General features: G+C 32.5%; 1 long non-coding RNA gene across 1 annotated transcript in view; it reads left to right on the forward strand.

Moving 5' to 3' along the window:
• Positions 1 to 1,605: 1,605 nt before the first annotated feature.
• The window catches only part of LOC145271017 (uncharacterized), a 234,029-nt gene continuing 216,103 nt past the window's right edge, over positions 1,606 to 19,531 (forward strand). Inside the window, exon 1 of the long non-coding RNA XR_013865655.1 lies at positions 1,606 to 1,707. This is a non-coding gene — a long non-coding RNA (uncharacterized LOC145271017). The remainder of the gene's footprint in view (positions 1,708 to 19,531) is intronic.

A 19,531-nucleotide genomic window follows, 5' to 3' on the forward strand; every position in this document is an offset into this window, starting at 1 on the left:
AGTGGTAACGTCACCAGCTTGGAATGCTACAATTTTGCTTTTGGTTTCGATTGAAGCTGATGTCATCCAGATACTTATTTGGTAAAATCCATTGAAAACGGTCGGTGGTTCTATGAGAAAATAAAGCTGTGTACGCATTATAAATGTTTCTTTTCTGTGTCTTACGTTATACATTAGTACATTAGTACATTAGGGGTCATTTCGAGTTAATAGTTTATTTACTGCACCCATCTGGACTAGAGAAAATCATGATTTAAATGTGTATGTCTCGTCTAAATAACTAACGATAATTCTCTGATATGGCCGACCGGACGGCCGGACGGGTGATCAAAAAGTCAGATCGAGCGTACCGCGTACCGGAAAACGAAATGAGACTAACGAAATGAGCCAAATCGAAATTGAATTTTATTTACGTTTGAATAAAAAACAGTCGAGTTATTTTTTTTATTCAAGAACCCCCCCCCCAAAAAAAAAACGGGCAAAAAAAAAACACGGCCAAAAAAAAAAAAAAATATCCACCAAGAAAATAAAACATAACAAATTAATCTGAAAAGCGCAAAGTTCAAGCCAAAAAATAAATAAATAAATAAATAAATAAATAAAAAAAAGGCCAATTGTCAATTTGATCTCATTTCGTTTTCCGGTACGCTCGATCTGACTTTTTGATCACCCGTCTGGTCGGCCATATCAGAGAATTATCGTTTGACGAGACACACACATTAAAATCATGATTTTCTCTAGTCCAGATGAGTGCAGTAAATAAACTTTTAACTCGAAATGACCCCTAATGTACTAATGTATAACGTAAGACACAGAAAAGAAACATTTATAATGCGTACACAGCTTTATTTTCTCATAGAACCACCGACCGCTTTCAATGGATTTTACCACTTATTTTTATTACTTCTGACATCACGACTCTTTAAAAATATATGGGAAGTTTTAACAAATTAAAATATTATATTTAAACGTATTTTATGAATGGGCAAAACGTGGCAAGCCCCACCTCCTCCCATTAATTATAAAATAAACTTTCTAGAGATTTTTACAAGAAATTCATTTAACTTCTAAATTTAGCTGAATTTGTCAGTTTCTGACGCTGCTCTGAAAATATTTTTATTATAATTTTTTTTCTTTCGCGTGTAATTTTTTAATCACAATAAAAAAAATCGGAAATCTAAAATAAAAAAAAATACGAAAAGTAGTATCAGTTTCCGCCATTAAATTGCACGTGTAACGAATTAGAGAATTCATAAAGACGAACTGCGCAAGCAGCAGATTAACTTTAGGCCTAAATGTTTCAAAAACAGGAATGTAAAAAATAAATAAATAAAAATACGAAAAGGCGGCTTTAAAAACTATCGTGCATCGAATTAGAGAATTAATATGTTCACCTATCAGTTTCCGCAATTAACGAATTAGAGAATTAATAAAGATGAAACTTGTAATCTGTTCTCTCTCATGTAAATATTTAAATGTTAAATAAAATAATACTAGTTTTATCCGTGATATTCACCAAATAGATCGGCTCTATTTCGAAATGATTTCTTTTTATTTTTCCTCTTCTAATTTTGTTTTCTGCGAACTTGCTCTTCCGTTCGTCATCTTGAATGTTAACTTGAGTTTGTAAAGTCAATCACATTTGAAAAATCGTTTCCTTTATAAAAGCAGATAAAGTTAATCGAAAGCAGATTATAAAACAAAAACGTAAGTATTACTACATGGCGCACGTATGTGTATTTTTTATTTTCATCTTTTTTTTCATCGGATTATTATCGAATGGTCACTAATTTATCAGATTTTGTTTTCAATACTGACTTAAGCATAAAAAAAGGTCAATACGTAATTCTTTATGTTATCAATTCTTTGTGCGCTTTCACGTACAGAATTGTTCTTTTTAATGTCCTTGTGTCTTTCTTGAAACATGAAATCAGAAAAAAAAAGCGAATAATCCTAATGAAAATGTTGGTTTATCGTTGAAAATCTTTTGCTGCCGATTGTTTTTGTTTTCAATATTGACTTAATCATTTAAAAAAATTCAAAACAAACAATAGTTTTCTAAAAAGAAAATTTTTTTTATAAAGTTTATATGTTTTTAACTGTTTCACAAGTTTAAAAAAATCATTTTTTTTCACTAATGACTTAAATATAAAAAAAGGTCAATTTCTAAAATCTTTCAAAATTACAAATATTCTTTAGAATGACGGCTTTTATAGGTTTTCAAGGATGCTGAAAATGAATAAATACTTCAAAAGTGATGCATAGAATTAGTTTTTATGACATGAAGAAATTATTTTTTCAAAAAGTGAGGATCACTTTTCTATATAAATTTAATGTAAAATGAGCGCCCACTTTCTGACCACACGGTAATATTTGTGGGAGGGGCTGCCTGGAAGCCGTTTGGTAAATTGTTACTTACTTTCAACCTTAACTGTCATCTTTACCATGACGAATTCTATCGGTATTCGGGTATGCTGAAAACGAATATCACATTTAAAATTGCCGCAAAGAAGTAGTTGTATGGATATTAAGCTAAGTAATTCTTTATGTATCCAGTGGTGGCCACCATTCATAACATAAGGAATTACATTGCTTAATATTTAAAAAGAAACACGTTATTGTCTTGTTAACTCAACTTTTTCTTTCCAAGAATAAGTTTCTTTTTTCTTTTGTTAAATGCATGATGAATATCATCTGATAATTTAAACTTAACATCGGTAGATGACACTTGATGACTTCCATGCTTGAGTTTATAAACAAGAAAAATTCATTTCTTTTGTCTTTCTCATAATCTTTTCTTTCATAACTCATTCCCAATGCTTCGCATACTCTGTCAAAATGGTTAACCGAAATCATCTTCCAAAGTGTCACGTATAGAACAAACTCTGAGAAAGGAATATTCTTTTAAACACAGAATATAGATTCTACCCAACCTAAAGAATTCCCTCTCACTGATTCCTTTTCTCCACTTCCAAACTCTGAACCAACTCTAGGCCATTTCAAATGGATCCTATTACTGTCTTTGACGTCCGCAAATGATGATACAGCGGATAATTTGTGTCAAAATTATTTGCAATTTTCGATGTCATTCTATGTGTCATGATTCTATGATCCATTAACGGCTTCTCCTGTTGATGTTGATTCCTCCAAATTGAGATATCAGCTGGTTTTGTGGCTCAATCACTATCCGACTCATTGACCTTTCCTTAAGTGATATTGCCCACAAATGTTCCACATGCAACTTCTGTGGTTCTTATAATAAAGCAGATCTCCAATCTTAAAATCTACTGAGTTTATTTTCTTATTCTTGTTCTCTATCAGTTTTTCATAACTTCCTGAATGTTATCCTTTACTAAAGTAAAGATCCGTTCATCTCTTTTAGAACAATGTCGTGTTGCTCATCACCATAGTATACTCTACAAGGATCACGTCTCTGTTGTAGAGCAAGTAGTATGGTAAAAATTTTGATAATTTTGTCATTTTGCTTACATGAAATCTGACAGCTACCAATATATATATATATATATATATATATATATATATATATATATATATATATATATATATATATTGCTTAACTGTCATGCATCATCCTATGAAATCTTTCAATTACGAAATTGTGATAAACTGATGTTGTTACATGATTATGTTGAGGTCCTTCAATGCCTTCTTCATCACTTAGTTTACATTATCTGTTAACAGCTGAATTGGTGCCCAAATCTGAGGAGAATTTCATCCAACAACAGATGAACCACCGTTTCTGGTTTCTTATTAGAAACCACAAAAGTCTCCAGCCAACTAATATACTATATCAATGAAAATCACTATGTACTGGTTACCCAAAAGTGTCTTGGGGCCTGAAAATATCCAATGCTAGTTTTATGAAAGGAAAAGGAGGCAGATTGCACTTCTGCATTTGAGGTTGTTGCTTCATCAGATCTCTGGTTTGGGACAGGATACATTTCCTACGTATTCATTCGCCTCCTTAAATAAACACCACCAGAAATATTTTTGCTAAATAGAATAAAACGTCTTTTCCACAACCGTTATTGTCCTGGCATTATACTACCACTTGTTTTTAAGGTGTGACCGTACATATAACCTTATCAATAGTTTGGCTCAAACAAGATGATTCAATAATTTCTATCATCTATTTCTACCAGGATCCTCATTTTTTCGACTAGACGTCCACACACACAGCGTCCTTCCTTCTCAAGTACCATCTCGTCTGCATATCACTAAGTTTATGAGATAAGAAGCAAATTTGTTTTTAACATCATTACCCTCGCTCAGATCAAAGATCATTTTTACAAGGTGATCACCACTTATCAAGGCCCGAAAGCCACTCGAGATAAGGGTTATTGCGTGTAGAGTATGTTAGTATTGAGATTTGATAAAGTGTCTTACTTAAGGGGGCGGTTCATCAGGAATTTGTTTATGCTGCACTTAAAGACATCCATGTTGTAGTCAGGTGGGAAACAGGCAGACTGAACAGAGTTCCACAGGCATGCACTTCTAAGAAAGAAGCATTACTCATGGAATTTACGTTTTAGACAGGTGTTTTTCATGAACAATCAGCGAGGGGGACCAAGGATTGGAGCTCAGACGAGCACTTGCCATGGAAGTAACGATAAAACAAAGACAGGCTCGCAACATCTCTCCTGTGAATGGGATATATAGTCAGAATTTGACAAAGTCAAATCGATAAAATCTGTGACGCAAAATTTGTGACAAACATGCTCCAATCGCATGATTGGGGCATCTGTGTACATTCGGTAATTCTTCTCAGGATCAAGATATCTGTGAGCTTTGGTTTTAGGCTATTAAAGGCGAAATGACATGTGACGTCACATTTAAACTCCACATATTTCATCATTAGATCGGCAATCTCAAAATGTTTTTATAATATGACGTCATACCAATAAAATAATATGACGTCATACCAATGAAATAATATGACGTCATACCAATTCAAGCTCTGACTTTTCTCACACGAGTTGGCGTTAGGATTTTATCGATTTAACTTTGCCTAGTTCTGGCTATATACCCCATTCACTAATTTGAACCCCAAATTCTGTACTTCTCCTAAAACCCCACACTGATATCTTTCACCCTGAACTATGGCATCAATGACTGGTAAGCTTGTTCCTTTTGGATAATGAAGGACTTGTTTTGCATGAGTTAAGTCCTTAATTGTCAGTTTTGATAAGATTTGAGATAGCTTGTTTATTTTGTAAAATATATCAGACCTAGTGACAGTTATCAAATGAATTAGATTTCCAATAATTCCTCTGTATCGTCTCTTAATTTAGTTTCGATCTCTATATTCTTATTTATATCAATCTTAATAGCAGTGGTTGGCAATTTCACATTCCAAACTTCAGCAGGATTTTTTCAATGTACCATGAATGGTTCATTGTTATAGTTTCATTTTCACAGGTAAACTTTATAATGAGGAACTATGAAGTGTTGTCTCAAAATTGTTGTGAGTAATATATCGTCAACCCAAAACACCAAAATCAAGTATTTATTGCACATATTTTTGGTATGCATGCACACCTCTATGGGACACTGCCTGAATTCTTGTTCTATTAAATAATTATGGAGTGTTAAATTTTAATTGTTAAATTTTAATTGTGAGCTCTATCTTTTAGACTGTACAGTGATTTATTCAGTATCCATACAAAATTTTTATTTTTCATTTTAAATCCCTCTGGGGGGAATATATATCTCAAAGTCAATCAGAGCATTTAAACAAGCATTTTTTTTTACATCCATTTGATGTATTTTTAAATTGTATTGAGCGGTAAGTTTCAATACAATTTTAATTCTTGTTAAATTTGTCATTGGTGAGAATGTGGCAAAATATTCGATTTTAGAGTTTTAATGCATTTGCTGAGGTTTTTGCCCTTTTAACATGGTAATCGTCTTGTCTTCCATACGTTTTAGAGACGTTAGTTCTGTATATGGAGATATAATTTTTGGTTTCCCTTTTGATAAATTATTTCTCTTAATATGTTCAACGCTTTAGGTCCATCATCCAAGACATCTCTTATAATCAGAGACAGACTTCTGTCGCCTAAGCATTGAATCAGTTCTGCAAAAATAGTCACATACTTTTTGATAAATTCAGTGTCATTAGGATTCTCTTGTGAAGATTGAATAAGTTTGTGTAGTTTTCGTATCTTAAATACACCAGGAATTTCACTTGCCACAATTCAAATTTAGATCCGTCAAAGCAAAGTCGATGGCACATAACCTGTTAAGTGTTGAGACATTGACTACATTGATTCTTTGCTGATTTGATTTACTACCGCCATCTTTGTTCAACATAATGTTTCAACACTTTACAACTACCATCCTTCTTTTCTACTTACACTATCAGAATACTCCATGGGCTATTCAATCTTTCAATTACATCTGCCTGCATCATTTCAGCTTAATCGAAGTACATCCTCACCCCATTTTTCTTAAGTACTCGCAGTTTTTATCACACTTATGTTGAGATTCTCTACAACAAACAAGTCATGGTGGAAAGACTGACTTTCTATCTCTACTCTTAATCGAGCAAGCCCTTCTACAATTAATGGGGACTCATTAGCTGTTCTTAAATTTTTATCACATAATTCAGGTTCCTGTCAAAGTGCTTTAAAAACACTGCTATTACTGACAACTCTGAGCCCCTATCCACCAGACTTCTATAATTCTTTCCCTCAATTCTAATCAAAACAGAATATGATGCGCCCATATTATCAAGTATAGCATCGGTATGCCCTTATTCAGCTGGGTGGCATTGCATGAATGAAGCTCTCCTGGTTTCCCTGGATATAGTTCTTGCAGAATTTCTGTATGTTGCCCACCTCAACAAAATAGTAACACCTAATCTGCCTCTTTCCTTCTTTCTAATTTAAAATCTTAGTCCCCTACTCTGTACTTGGTTTCCTCTTCTTCGTCTGTCTCCATATCTTCAGGAACTGGCTAGACCCATAGCCTCAACTAGTACCTGCTACAAATCTCCATGGGATAGTTTTTATACTCATTGTATGCATTAGGCTAGATCCTCCATTTAACTTCCTCTAAGGCTTTCTGATAAGCCACTTGAAGATCATGTGGCTTGTATCTCATCACAAGCATCTCCAGCTTCCTATCCTTGAGACCTTCTATACAGAATCCCAGTACCTGTTATTTAACTAGTCTGCTTCTCTGGACTATCCCACTAAAAGCGCCTTATTCTAATCTAACTATCCTGTGCATATAGTCAGGTACACCTTCTAACCTACCCTGTCTCACGTTTGCTAATTCAACTTTGTTTGTTAGGGTTTGCGACAATTCCATAGTAGTTCTCTAAAGACCTCTTCAAATCAACCCATGTTAAACTTTCCTTGTCTAAGATGAGTCTGGTCATGAATTGTTCGACCAGGCCCCATGTGGTTAAGAGAGCTATCCGATATTTTTCCTCATCCAGTGATCTGGTCACCCTAAAATACTGCTCTACATGGTCCACCCACCTCCTTTTTGTTAAGATGGAGAGTGTGGATTGCGATGTTGATTTGTTTTTGTATAAAAATATAAACAATTTTATTTTCTCTTTCTCATACTGCATGATATGTGTGTGCCTAGCTAGAGATGGAGAGTGTGAACCGGGAGATTGGTAGAGTAAATAATGCTTATGCGATGCTCATTCCTGGCTGACTGTAGGCCTCTCATGCTTTTCCTTTTTCTATGGTTTATATATGTGACATGCTTTTTGCAGATGCTCTCACCTTCGACACTTGCATGCATCAAATAGTGAGCCATGTTATTCAATAACAGTAAGGTTAAAAAAAAACATTGAAAAGCTGTAATATGTGGAGAAATTGAAAAATCAGTTATGGTGGAATATATATGGATGGAAAAGGGAAACCCTCTATCATCTATAATATAAGGAGTAAACATCTGTTTAAATGTGTATGTATATATGTATGTATGTCTTACAAAAACGTTCAAGAGAGGCAACGGACTTTCTTTTCGATTGTCTAGCTTTAATTTATACCTATGTCACTTTCGATGGGCACAACATCTAACATGTTACATTTTTTCACTTTCTTTTCCTCCTTCGCGGTACAGGTTTGCCTGCCTGCCTACTACAACTTTTTTGTGTTTGCAATTTTCCGCTGATTTTTTTTGCTCAACCAACACTTTTACACACACCTAAACTTTCTTTTCCACCTTTGCATCACCAGTCTGAGCCTGCCTGCCTACTACAACTTCATTTGTTTTGCCTAACGCACAGATGGAGGTGAACAATGAAGCATAATCTGCTTAAGGAAACAGTGCATATTCTGGTGATGATCAACTACTAAGCATACCTAGTATGGTATTTAACATGATATAGGAACCACTAATCATCTTATATATAAAACGATATAGGAACCATTAATAGTCAACACGATAGAGGAACCATTCATTATATTATATATAACACGATATAGGAACCATTAATTATAAATAATTATAATATATGTATATATATGTATATATTTATTTAGTAATAAGTAATAAAAAGTGTCTAGAAACAAAATAGTTCCACAAATTAATACTAGTATTGTCTGCTAGGACCATAGTGCTATTGTTAGAGTTCTAAGTAAATTCAGTTGTAAGTTACATACGCCTGAATGTTGAAGATTCAATCCTTAGTGAGATTTAAAATAGAATTTAAAATTACTAAGGAATTTTTACCCAGTCATCATTAACAATCCAAGAGCATGCTAATCTCATATACTAAATAAATGGTTCGATTCAGAATTATGTAAAGATTTCTTAGTTCAAGAGAAAGGTTCCCAAGTTCTACAAAAACACTTGAATAAGATCGGAGGTAACATAGAAGCGGTGGGAAAATAACACCCAAGATGAGAACAATATTTTGAAGAATCCAAATAATATGAATAATCAAACTTCACCTACAAAATGAAAACAAAAACGTAATTATTTTTAGTCAAATTAAAAAAAAATAATTTTGTTAACTAATCAGTATTTAATAAAACTATACTCATTTTTTTTAATTCATTAACAAGAAATGTTTTGGATATTTTTAATAAAAATCAACATAATATAATTTTACAATATGAAATGTATTTTTATAAATTCATTTTACATTTCCAGAATTTACAACAATGAAAGCAATCCATTAATGGATAAGAAGAACTTTTCTGCATTGGTGATTTAGAAAGGTTTAAAATACTTATAAATTTCTTCATTAAATGTTTTTAAAGTTGAAATTTATTAGCGTGCCTATCATCATACACTTCATTGGATTTTTACTTTTTGTGTAATCAGATGCAAGCAAACATGAGAGACAGACCACATTCTTGTGAAGTATGTGGTTATTCTTTTGCACACAAGTCAACTTTGTCGAGTCATATGTACACACATACGGGAGAGAAACCACATTCTTGTAAAGTATGTGGTTCTTCTTTTGCATGGAAGTCAACTTTGTTGAGTCATATGTATGCACATTCGGGAGAGAAACCACATTCTTGTAAAGTATGTGGTTCTTCTTTTGCATGGAAGTCAAGGTTGTTGCGTCATATGACCAAACATACGGGAGAGAAACCACATACTTGTGAAGTATGTGGTTCTTCTTTTGCTCAGAAGTCACAGTTGTTGAGTCATATGAAGACGCATACGGGAGAGAAACCATATTCTTGTGAAGTATGTGGTTCTTCTTTTGCACGGAAGTCACAGTTGTTGAGTCATATTAAAATACATACAGTAGACAAACCACATTCATGTGAAGTATGTGGTTCTTCTTTCACATGGAAGTCAAGTTTGTTGCGTCATATGAAAATACATACGGGAGACAAACCACATTCATGTGAAGTATGTGGTTCATGTTTTGTACAAAAGTCACATTTGTTGAGTCATATGAAAACACATACAGGAGAGAAACCACATTCTTGTGAAGTATGTGGTTCTTCTTTTCCATGGAAGTCAAATTTGTTGAGTCATATGAAAACACATACGGGAAAGAAACCACATTCTTGTGAAGTATGTGGTTTTAATTTTGCATGGAGGTCAACTTTTTTGACTCATATGAAAACACATACGAGGCGTCCCTAATGGTGCTGGCCTATAGAAAAGAAAAGAATTTCATAAACTATCTAGTGATTAGACGTTGTGAACTAAGTTCAAGAGAAATACAATAAATTGCTCTTACAGGGATAGTTAGAATCTTTAAAAGATTCCTCAGTTGGAGTAAATTAATGGGAGAATGTTTGACATTTTGCAGAATGCCCTATTCCATCAAAAACAAATTAAATGAAATTAAACAAACTCAAACCCCATTATTGTGGAGTATGTTGTTCTTTTGCATGAAATTCTCCTTTATGTCGTCATATGAAAACATACAGGAGAGAAAAATATTCTGGTTTAATATTTGGTTATTCTTTTGTATCAATGTCAGATTGGTTGCATCATTTGGAAACATATACAGAAAACAATCATATCAGTTATTCTAGGTGCCACAGGGCTTATGAAGAAGAACCTGAAGTATTACCTAACTAATATTCCTGGTGAACCAAGGGCGAAAGAGATGCAGACAATTGCACTTAAGGTAACAACGAGGATACTAAAAAGAGCTTTCCATTGGTTTCAATAAAAGCAGGGCAATGTTGACAGCTGGTTTGGTTGCCCCATACCCAGCGTTACAATCTTCAAAGGAAGAAAATTTAAAAAAGAGAGACAATGCAGATTCTGCCACATGGAATCGGAAATGGTGAGTCATCTGATATCGAGTTGGAAGTTTCTTTTAAAAGATGGCTACTACACAGCAAGACATGATGGAGTATGTAAGTACCTCCACTGGACCATCTGTAAAAAAATAAACATCCAGTGTAAAAGCAAGTTCTGGGAACATTAACCTGAAAGAATAGTTGGAAATGATATATATATACTATACATTACAACTATGTAATCCCTGCAGCCACCTATCTTGAAAATACTGCTGTCAAACCTTACATAGTTTTATGGAATAAGTCAGAGTGACAACCTTGGTTGAAGTGAGTGTCATTAATGATGGACGTCTGAATAGAGCTAAAAGAGAGAAACAGACCAAATATCAATGTCTCGTGTATGATATGAAAAGAAGCTATAATCTTAGGGAGATATCAATCATACCAGGGCTTATGAAGAAGAATTTGAATTCCTACCTAGCTAATCTTTGGTGAACCAAGTGCAAAAGAGATCCAGAAAATTTCACTTAAGGGAACATCGAGGATACTTAAAAGAGCTCTCAGTTGGTTTCAATAAAAAGCAGGGAAATGTTGGTGGCTGGTTTGGCTGCCCCATACCCAGCGTTACAAGCTTCAAAGGAACAAAATTTTAAAAAAGGAGACAAACCATATGCTTGCGAAGTGTGTAGTTCTTTTGCATGGAAGACAAATTTATTGAGTCATATGAAAACATGCGAGAGACAAAGCACATTCACGTGTTGTATGTGTTTATACTTTTGCACTGAAGTCAACTTTGATAAATCATATGAAAACACATACAGGAAACAATTTCTTTACTAACTCATTGTTTGAGAGATAAATAACTTAAATGGAACATTCGAATATCTATGTATCTTATATAGAGTTCAAGTGTTAGCCGCAGGTTGTGAGCCTCTTCAGTTCTGAGAACTTCGTTCATTTCAGAAAAAGAGACAAACCATGTTCTTGTGAAGTACGTGGCTGTTCTTTTGCAGATAAGTCATATTGAAAACTGACCAACTATTTTGCAAATGGCTTTCTTAAAATAACACAAAATAGTAGTTAAAAATACTCCACAATTTGCATTTCAGAACATTGGAAAAATGGGTCAAACAAGAGTGTGACAAGTCTTTTTTTTAATTTTATTATTATTATTATTATTATTATTATTATTATTATTATTATCATTATATGAAAAATAGGGACTTTATAGACTGACTTTAAAGAGAATGTCTTCACTATGATCAGGACAGAGTTATAATGACTGCTCACAATTAAAGTTTGATTACCAATGCTTCTAAGTAGATAGAAAGGAAACTGGAATCGTTGGAAAATTTCTATTTCAGTAATTCTAGGAGCAAATCAAATTAGACAAAAGAATTTAAAAAACTACCTGGCAAATATATCTAGTGAACCAAGTGCAAGAAGAGATGGTTTTTTATCTTAAAACTTCCAACTCCCAAACTTGACACTTGTTGTCAAAACTTCCAAATCCAAAACACGAAACTATTTCAAGTTTATTTGCACACTTACTCGTCTTCTGTTTTCGTCTGTTTTTATTCACCTTTTTATCATTTGCATAGAAATGCAACAGTCTGCATCGCTCTAGTGATCGCATATGATAAAACCAACTTTGTAACTTATTTAGTGTTTTTTTCTGTTTTTGTTATAAGACCAAACTTAAAGCATTCACACATGCTAGCAAAGTAAGTTTCGATTTTTCATACAAAGTAAAAGAAGAAAAACTAAAAAGCCATATTTTTGTAATGTATGTGGCTCTTCTCTAAAAAGAGAAAAGAATAGAATCCTTTGATTATGTTGATGATTTTATTTAAATAAAGTTTTTATGCTCAAGCAAATGTTTAAAATGAAAGAACACAACTTTTATGCCAAGGTCACGTCTTAACAGTTTTTTTACTATCAACATTAAAAGGCTTATTGTATTTCATTTTATATGAAATTAAATAAAGCTATCAACATTAAGAGGCTTATTGTACTTCATTTTATAGAAAATTTAATAAAGCTATCAACATTAAGAGGCTTATTGTACTTCATTTTATATGAAATTAAATAAAGCTATCAACATTAAGAGGCTTATTGTACTTCATTTGATATGAAATTAAATAAAGCTATCAACATTAAAAGGTTTATTTTATTTCATTTTATATGAAATTAAATAAAGCTATCAACATTAAGAGGCTTATTTTACTTCATTTTATATGAAATTAAATAAAGCTATCAACATTAAAAGGCTTATTGTACTTCATTTTATAGAAAATTAAATAAAGCTATCAACATTAAAAGGCTTATTGTATTTCATTTTATATGAAATTAAATAAAGCTATCAACATTAAAAGGCTTATTTTACTTCATTTTATATGAAATTAAATAAAGCTATCAACATTAAGAGGCTTATTTTACTTCATTTTATAGAAAATTAAATAAAGCTATCAACATTAAGAGGCTTATTGTACTTCATTTTATATGAAATTAAATAAAGCTATCAACATTAAAAGGCTTATTTTACTTCATTTTATATGAAATTAAATAAAGCTATCAACATAAAGAGGCTTATTGTACGTCATTTTATAGGAAATTAAATAAAGCTATCAACATTAAGAGGCTTATTGTACTTCATTTTATAGGAAATTAAATAAAGCTATCAACATTAAGATGACATGTTTGCATATGACACCGGATAGAATGCACCATAAAGTAAGAGGTGATACAGGAATTGTGGGTAAGCTTCCGATTGACAACCACATGGGCTGGGAGTTGGTCTAGGCAGCAGATGAAGCAGACGGAAAATTGGGTCCCTCCTGACAATCAGGGTCCGAGATTATAGGCTTGCCTTGAATAAAAATTTGAAGCTTCAAATCCCATCTTGTTGTTTATTAATGAATCTGTCTGCAGAAGTACGTACCACTCCCCAGCAAGATGGCAGACCAGCGACCAGAAGATATCATCCGCTGGCCAAAGCAACCAGGTATGTTCAAACTACATTGCACATACACATCTCAGAAAGCTTCTAAAGCAAAAGAAACTGTGTAAGAATAAGAACACACACACATAGCAGTGAATTGCACGTAAGATACGCAAGAGCATACACACACACACGTGTATGTAAGAACAGTGATAAACGTAAAAGTACTTGTAACAAGAAAACGTAAAAGTAAAAAGTTACTAAAAGCAAACGTTTGATAATAATAATAATAATAATAAATAAGCACACAAGCTCCCCCCCTTTCACATATAACTGTTGGAGTAAATTTAAAAGAATCTTGTTGAGGAGAATATCGATAACTCAACACATTTTCATGGGTGGAAGTGCAGATGTAATAGAATCATCTTCAAACATTTTAGCATGAAAGTTGGAATTGTAGTTCAAAATTTGCTTCCTTTAACCTTTAATCACGGATATTAATATAAACTGAAAGTAAAGAATCACAGTCACAACTAGTAGCGACCAAATTTTTGAATGAGCCAAATCCGCCTAAAAATCAAAATAAAAGGACTTGTATTAAACCCAAATATAATAGCATTGTATCTGAAGATGTACAATTTATCGTCAAAATCTCTTTTATCTTGAATAGATAAGGCATTACACAAATCGCATAAAAGAACATAATTGTTTTTAAAGCTAGTAATAGATCTAATAGTTGAGCTGTTAAATTGAAACCAGAGTATACGACGTTATTGAGTGAAGTACACCCCGATGTTTTAGCGAACAGTTGAAGAAAGGGCGGATAATTGTAGTTACTCCCAGGCTCTCCTTGATAACCAGTCTGTGGGAAATCCCAAATGTTATTCTCGTATGTTCCAGGTCGAACCGAGAAGGATCCAATAATTCTGCAGTCTTCATATTGTCTGAAAACTTGCAGATAATCATCATACAAGTCTTTAATATCTAAAGATTCTGTCATCCTCTGCCTTAGTCGCAGAGAGGGCACATAATGAGACCTTTCCTTAGAAAGTTTCTCAGAGTCCGACGGCAGATCAATATAATATTTTCCGGATGATTCTTTAAATTTATTTATCTCTCCTCCAGCATGAGAAGACAAATTATTGTTCTCATCAATTCCAATAGCATCCAAAGAGAAAAACATATGATTCATTAACGAACAGTTTAAGTGCATCCTCATAAATAACATAATAATAGTAGAATTCAGCTATCAATCAAATAAGAATTGCTTGTAGGCAGAGCATTTAGCACCTTATCAAAGTCCGGTAACTCTTCCTTAACATTAAAATTAAAAAATTAAACCTTTAACCGAAGTGAATTATGTACTTGGAAATCTTCCAAGCAGTACCTTCCAAACATTTGATTAAACGGAGCTTTTTTTTATCCAGTGAATCAGATCCAGACCTAGTATTGCATTAATAACAAAGTCATTCAATTCGGGGTATCTTGCCAAAGACGAAAATCCTCATTAGTCAAATTTGACGTGATTTCGTCAAACCTGTCCACGGGAAATTTAAACTGCAGGTCGTTAGCAAAGAGACTAGAAAATAGAAAACCCAATTTAAGGAATACTTCAAGTTCCCGAAGTTTCAGAGAATTAGACCCAATAAGAGTGTTTACTGGCATCTCAACCGTCCCTGGTTTTTAATTTTTCCCGGGACCAATTAAGGTTTAAAACTGCCTGTGAAAAAAATGACCTCTGACTGCTCCTGTCTTATAGGCAGTAGAAGCAGATGGTGTAGGCCTTTACTTTCATAGCTCTTTTAATTACAGGAAAAGTAAAAATTTCCTGTCCTGTTAAAGAGGTATGTCCCACAAAGGAGTTGGGACTTTTAGGACACAAAATAGAATAGTGGTTCTTTAGTTCACAATTAGCGCAACGATATGGAAATCCTTGAATGAGCTTGCAATTAATCCCAGAATGCCCACCAAGACACCTGGTACACAATTTTAATTGCTTGAAATTTTAGCGTCAAAATTTTCATATGTGGGGCAGTCCTAAACAGAATAATTTACAAATTCTATAAGAATTCGTGCAGTGGAATTACAACCGAACGAAAGTGATAGTGTGTCGGAGTATGCAGTAAAGTGCGTGATTGTAAAGGAAGGTTTCACTCCTCTACTTAGGGGCTAATGCAATACAGCAGATGTTCCTGAATGATGACAAGTTAAAGACAGTTACCAAAATATAAAAAAAACTCGCGGAACTTGCTGACATTAAAGTTTTCTCGATTCTGGATCTGAGAAATGGGTTTGTCATCTAAAATTAAATGAAGCCAGTATTCTTATATGAAATATATATATATATAAGAATTGCTTGTAGGCAGATCATTTACCACCTTATCAAAGTCCGGTAACTCTTCCTTAACATTTGAATTAAAATTAAAAAATTTAAACCTTTAACCGAAGTGAATTATGTACTTGGAAATCTTCCAAGCAGTACCTTCCAAACATTTGATTAAACGGAGCTTTTTTTATCCAGTGAATCAGATCCAGACCTAGTATTGCATTAATAACAAAGTCATTCAATTCGGGGTATCTTGGCCAAGACGAAAATCCTCATTAGTCAAACTTGACGTGATTTCGTCAAACCTGTTCACGTGAAATTTTAATTTGATAGTGTTTCGGAGTATGCAGTAAAGTGCGTGATTGTAAAGGAAGATTTCACTCTTCTACTTGGAGACTAATGCAATACAGCAGATATTCCTGAATAATGACAAGTTAAAGACAGTTATCAAAATATAAAAACTCGCGGAACTTGCTGACATTAAAGTTTTCTCGAATCTGGATCTGAGAAATGGGTTTGTCATCTAAAATTAAATGAAGCCAGTAGTGGCTTGATTACATGAGTAATTTCTATATATTTTATTTTTGGTTTTATTTTCTTTTATTTTGTATTTTTTATTCGTTGTGTTTTCTTTTATTTAATCTAAAAGATTTTTATCGAGGTAATTCTTAACGATTACAGTTTAGTGTTTTTATTAGTTTTATTTATTTTCATTGTCAAAGATTTTATTATGTTGTATATATTATGTATATCTTTATTATTTTATATATTTTGTGCATATCTTTATTATTTTATATATTTTTTGCATATTTTATATATATTATGTATATTTATATTATATATATTTTTTACATATTTTTATTAATGATATTGTTATTGTTTCTATTCTTTTCTGCCCATTATTCCCTTCCTTTTTCCTCTACGTTTTTTCTCCTTCATAATTTTCATTACGCACTAATTGTCTGAAGAGGGCTCTAGTTACTGTAGTCTATGTTGCATGAGGGACTGAACAGGAGTTTTCACCGGCTGGAGTTACGCCCCCTTACCGGTGTACTCATGTTTGGCAGGTGTAAATAAAGACGCCATTTTTATAGAAGCTGATCTGTCGTTATGTCTTATTCAATCTATTGACATCCTCGATAATGACACCTCGATAATGACACATAAGGCTGATCCATACCTAGCAATGTTGGATTACAGGAATACGCCAGCCAAAGGTCTCTTATCACCAGCTCAGAAGCTGATGTCAAGGAGAACAAAAACACTTCTTCCAACCAGGGAGGATTTACTCAAGCCAGAATTGCCCCAAAATCTGATAAAATCAGTGAAGCAAGACCGCAGGAGGCAAGCACATTCTTTCAACCACAAAGTAAAACCACTTAAACCATTGTATCCTGGAGATGTAGTACGGATGAAACCACAAATAAATGGTCAAAAAGAGTGAAGGAAAGCTGTTGTATGGAGGAGACTGGATGAGCGATCATACCATGTAAAAGTGGATGGGGACTTATATCGACGGAATAGAGTAGATTTGAAGAAAACTGCAGAGACACCCCCACTCACATCAGGAATACACCGGCCATATGAAGTGCGGAGCGAGTTACCCAAGAATACAGGGCAGAGTACAGAAGAGATATGTAACTCAGAACCACCTCAATATGAAGGTGAAATAAGAGAAAACCTCTACCCGACCCCACCCCCAACAAAACCAAGCCGGAAAGGTTGCGGACAACACGGTCAGGAAGAATAATAAGAGATCCTGTGAGATTCAAGGATTTAACAACATAAGTGGAAGGGCAGAATAATCCCTGTTAGGAAGATATTTAACACAAATACACATATACATTATATTCAGCACAAATACACACATACATTATATTCAACACAAATAACACATATATTATATTCAACACAAATGCACATATACATCATATTCAACACAAATACACATATACATCGTATTCAACACAAATACACATATATATCGTAATCAACACAATACATACATATATATCGTATTCAACACAAATACACACATACATTATATTCAACACATGTACACATATACATTATATTCAACACAAATACACACATATATTATATTCAACACAAATACACACATACATTATATTCAACACAAATACACACACATTATATTCAACACAAATACACATATACATTATATTCAACCCAAATACATTATATTCAACATAAATACACACTTACATTATATTCAACACAAATACATTATATTCAACACAAATACATTATATTCAACACAAATACACATATACAATGTATTCAACACACACATTATATTCAACACAAATACCCACATATATTATATTCAACACAAATACACACATACATTATATTCAACACAAATACACACATACATTATATTCAACACAAATACACACATACATTATATTCAACAAAAATACATTATAATTAACAAATATATTATATTCAACACAAATACACACATACATTATATTCAACAAAAATACATTATATGCAACACAAATACACACATACATTATATTCAACACAAATATACACATACATTATATTCAACAAAAACATTATATTCAACACAAATACACACATACATTATATTCAACACAAATACACACATACATTATATTCAACAAAAATACATTATATTCAACACAAATACACACATACATTATATTCAACAAAAATACACACATACATTATATTCAACAAAAATACATTATATTCAACACAAATATATTATATTCAACACAAATACACACATACATTATATTCAACACAAATACACACATACATTATATTCAACACAAACACATTATATTAAACACAAATACACACATACATTATATTCAACACAAATATACACATGCATTATATTCAACAAAAATACACACATACATTATATTCAACAAAAATACACACATACATTATATTCAACACAAACACATTATATACAACACAAATATACACATACATTATATTCAACACAAATACACGCATACATTATATTCAACAAAAATACATTATATTCAACACAAATAAACACATACATTATATTCAACACAAATATACACATACATTATATTCAACAAAAATACACACATACATTATATTCAACACAAATACACACATACATTATATTCACCACAAATATGCACATAAATTATATTCAACAAAAATACATTATATTCAACACAAATACACACATACATTATATTCAACACAAATATACACATACATTATATTCAACAAAAATACATTATATTCAACACAAATAAACACATACATTATATTCAACAAAATATACACATACATTATATTCAACAAAAATACACACATACATCATATTCAACACAAATACACACATATCTCATATTCAACACAAATATCCAAATACATTATATTCAACGCAAATACACACATATATTATATGAAACACGAATATACACATACATTATATTCAACACAAATAAACACATACATCATATTCAACACAAATAGACATATACATTAGATTCAACACAAATACACATATTC

This window comes from Euprymna scolopes, chromosome 46 (assembly GCF_053919585.1).
Source record: "Euprymna scolopes isolate OS-2025 chromosome 46, ASM5391958v1, whole genome shotgun sequence".
Taxonomy (NCBI): domain Eukaryota; kingdom Metazoa; phylum Mollusca; class Cephalopoda; order Sepiida; family Sepiolidae; genus Euprymna; species Euprymna scolopes.